Here is a 4537-nt window from a genome sequence, read left to right as displayed (position 1 = left end):
GATTATGTTTTCTCTGAGTAATTACTATTAACTATAATACAGATCTGGCTTTCTCTTCCCATTTTCCTTAACTGGCATAAGTTCTTTGGATCACATTGCTGTATTAAATTTTTTTAGTACTATGAAAATATAATTTTTCTCTGTTAAGAATTTATAATATGGGGGCTGGAGAGATGGCTCAAGGGTTAAAAGCAATGATTGCTCTTACACAGAACCCAGGTTCAATTCCCAGCACCCACAAAGTTGCTAACAAACACCTAAGTGCTGTTCCTGGGGAATCTGACACCCTCTTCCAACCACTGCCTGCATTGCACAACACGGTGCACTCACACACATGCAGACAATACACTCACACATGTAAAATAAAATAAATAAAATCATTAAAAATTCACAATGTGACACTCCTAGGCATAGCTTGAGTCACACACTTCATGCACTTGTTCAGCATATTGAGTTAGCCCGAAACTCACCCACCACCACCGCTGACCCCACACTTAAGCCCTAGATTTGGTCATGCACATAGAGCAGTGGCCTAGCCTGGTAAGTTGCCCAGAATCTGCCCTCCGCCACAACCATCCCCACACTTGAAGGCCTAGCTGGAATTGCACAACCTGTGCACCAGCCCAGTCTGATAAGTTCCACAGAACCTTGCTTCTCTCACAATAGTCACCACACTTCCAGGCCTAGCTTGAGTTGCTCAGCCTGAGCACCAGCCCAGTATAGCCAGCCAGGAATCACATTCACTTTCTTTCTTTGTTACAAGTGAATTGAAATCTCTTCCTCCTTCCAAATAAAACTCATCTCAGAATATCTAAAAGATCAACCTACCAATAATTCAAACAGATTCTGAAATCACACTTAGGCAACAAAAAAAGACAGCCAATCTTCCCCTCAACAAAGGCAGAGTAGAATTTTATTATAGACACAGAAAGAAGTCCACATTCTCAGATAACATCCCCAAAGCGCCAACAAAATGAAAGGTCTAGACAATAATTTCCCCTAACTCACAGTGCTATAAAAACACTCTACAATGGGAATTACCTAGATAAATCCACAGGACATAGAATATAAAAGGAAAATTAGAACTATTATCAAAGAATTCAAGCTGTTTAAAGAAAAAATGAATACTTCAGTGAACTTAAAGACAATAGTAATAAGCTTCCTTTAATCTCAGCTCTTGGTAGGTAAAGGCAGATGAATCTCTGTGAGTATGAGGTCAGCTTCTTCTATATAGAGAGTTGCAGGTCAGCAGGGGCTACAGGGAGAAACTGTCTCAAAAAGACCAAAAAAAAAAAAACAAACTGTAGTAAAACCTCCTGAGTGAAGTCCAAGAAAACGCAAATATACAGCTGAATGAAATGATGAAGACAATTCAGGATCTGAAGTAAATTCAATAAAGATGTAGATATACTGAAAACATTCATACTGAAATAAAGAAGGAATTGCAAAACTTCTCATTAGAAAAATTGGGGCAACTCCAAGCTAGTACTAGATCAAGTAGAACACAAAATGTCAGGACTTGAAGTTAAAGTAGGGGAACTGAAACACTCAAGAAAAGAATATGAAAATAAATAAAAACACCAGGAATGGAATATGCAGGAGCTGTGAGACACCATGAAAAGACCAAATCTACAAATTACAGGCATAGCAATAGGTGAAGAATATCAGGTCAGTGTAACAGATCAGATATTCAACAGGATCGTAGAGGAAAACGTCCCCAAATTACAGAAAGACCTACCCATACAAATGTAAGAGGCACAGAGATCACGAGATAGACAGGACCAGAAAAGAAACTGTACACCGCACACTATAGAGAAACACTGAATATACAGAGGAAACCAGAGTACTGAAAGGGTATCGCATGCTTCGGATATAAGCCACAAGCCTCATGTAAAGGAAAACCCATCAGAGTAACTGTTGACTTCTCAATAGAAACTTTAGAAACAGGAAAAGACTGGAGCAAACTACTCCAAGTTCTAAATGACACCAGATGTCAACCATGACTACTTTATCCAGCAAAAATATCTGCCGTAGTTGAAGGAGAAAGAATGAACTTTTTATGCCATACACAGGCTAAAGAATTCATGTCCACCAATCCAGCCCTACACAGAATACTAGAAGCAATACTATGAATTGAAGAAGGGAATAAGCGTAGTCAAGGGGTCACAGAAAGAAAGCAAATGAAGGTATAATTACTGAAACACAAAATTGGACTAACAACACAAATGAGGAAATAAGAAAGACTGTTTCAGGAGGGCTCTGACAGCTTCTGGCCAGATGCTCTATTGGTCCCCCTTTTGAGTATCCACCTTTGTCCTGCTCTTTACTTCCTCTCAATCCTTATACTGCCCTTTTCAATATTCTTACCTCCTCCTTGTTTGCAATATTGATTTGGATTTGTCTTCTCAGAACTCCCTATAGGCAGTACATTTTGGGTGCCCCTCTTTTATTAAGGGGCTCTCTAAGGTCTCAACAATTAACTAAAAAAATAATTAACTAAGCTATATTTCTCAAAGTCTGTTTTTATTTCAACTCCTTGCCATTGTTAAATATTTTCTAGCTTCCTGAGAAAATGAGAATAGTTTCCCATTTTGTTCAGAACTTTCTTCAGAAAAGAACTGCTCAGCATGAACTTTTATTTATTTATATATTTATTTATTATTTATTCAATTATTTAATTATTTACTTATTTTGACAACTGGCTGCTTCTCTGTGAATCCCAGCAATGCTGGGATTTTTATTTGAATAGGTTAGATAGGTCAAGATAAATGAGAGCATTCAGATTAATCAGAAGGGAAGGAATGCTTTTTACAAAGCCAAAAAAATCAGTGGTAATCTTAATACCCTCTACGTGGATTTTACTTCTAAATTTAGCCACAAATACAAAAACTTCTGGCAAAAACGAGAGAAATCTGTCTCCACCTTTAAACACATACTTTTTAAAAATTCAGATTTAAAAATTTCATACAATATTTCCCACTCACATCCAAATCCTCTCCCACATCCATGCCTCCCCCCAACTGAACCTTATGTCCTCTGCCATACATGCTGAGTCCTATTCACATATACTTTTAAAACAGCTGGAGAAAATTTTCAGGACCCTTTTAATTTACAGAAACATTTCAACTTAAATCACCAATTTGTTAATGGACTAAATATCTCACAGAGAATTCATAAAAAAACGATAAACTTAAACTGGCATACAGCTAAAGTTCATGCTCCTACCCAACATTAGAAGATGTTATACTTATATTGAAATCTTGTTCTGGAGAGATGTGCAGCGGCTGAGAGCACTGGCTGCTCTTGCAGAGGACCCAAGTTCAGTTCCCAGCACCCACATGGCAGTTAACAGTCATCAATGACTCCAATTCCAGGGGGCTCTGACACCCTCTCCTGGCCTCTGCACGCACTGGGTGACACAGGTGCACTTTACATACATGCAGGCAAAACACTCATATACATAAAAACTTAAAACAAATATAAGATTTTTAAATGTAAAATTAATGTATCACAACCTTATATCTTATCATCAGAAAATTAGCAGTATTTAATACAAGTGGCCCAAATTATTTTCTCCAACCCCACTGTTGACAAATATATTTGGAATGTTTTAAAAAAAAATACCATTTTATCAGGACTGTCCATCCTTAAAGGAAAGAGGGAAAAAAAGGACTAGCTATTGCCCCAATAATCTTCCTGAAGGACAAAACCCTTTGTATTCATAAATATCATTAAAGATGAGGAGAAATAATAATCTCTTTTCATCCTTAATTAAAAAATTTTAGTGGACAATAATTTCAAAGTAACAAATTGTGTTCCTTGATTTTCAACGTCAGAAAGTTGTGCCCATTTCAAGGACTCGCATGGTAACACACACCTTTAATTCCAGCATTGGGAGGCAAAGGCAGGTTGATCTCTGTGAAATAGAGTCCAGCACAGTTTATAGAGCTAATTCCAGGCCAGCTGGGGCTTTAGAAAGACCCTTTTTCTAAAAGACCCTCCCAAATATTGTACACATTCTAAATGTAAATACATTGCCACAGAGAATTTTAATTGTATTTTTTAAAAAAACTTAAACAGCTTGCAATGGAGCAGGATATGGCATTTTCTTTTCTTTTTTAAAATTATTTATTTAATAAACACATAGTTAAAAGAAGCATTCCATTACATCAGCATTGAAATATTCAATAACAATTTTCTGAGCTAGGCTGCATCTCTTACAAAATTGGCTATGCATTTTTACGTTTACAGTTGAATTATTACAGTTATCCAATATTTTACTCAGTATAAACCCTCTAAGACATAAAATTAAATGAGTTCTTAACCTTTAAAAAATATCTCAATTTCATTATTAAAATACAGAGTTTCATGCAAAAAACTTCATTTTTAATGCAATTGACATTAAGATGTTTGCACATGCTTTTCTAATCTCTATATATCAGATTATTACTAGTCACAGTCTGATGCTTCTTGGCATCAGAGCATGGCTATAACGTCATCAGGTAGATTTCAATGATCATGTTTTTCATATCTATTT

The sequence above is a fragment of the Nannospalax galili genome, unplaced genomic scaffold (genome assembly GCF_000622305.1).
Source record: "Nannospalax galili isolate Female #2095 unplaced genomic scaffold, S.galili_v1.0 scaffold1445, whole genome shotgun sequence".
NCBI classification, from domain to species: domain Eukaryota; kingdom Metazoa; phylum Chordata; class Mammalia; order Rodentia; family Spalacidae; genus Nannospalax; species Nannospalax galili.
This window is presented reverse-complemented; position numbering follows the sequence as displayed.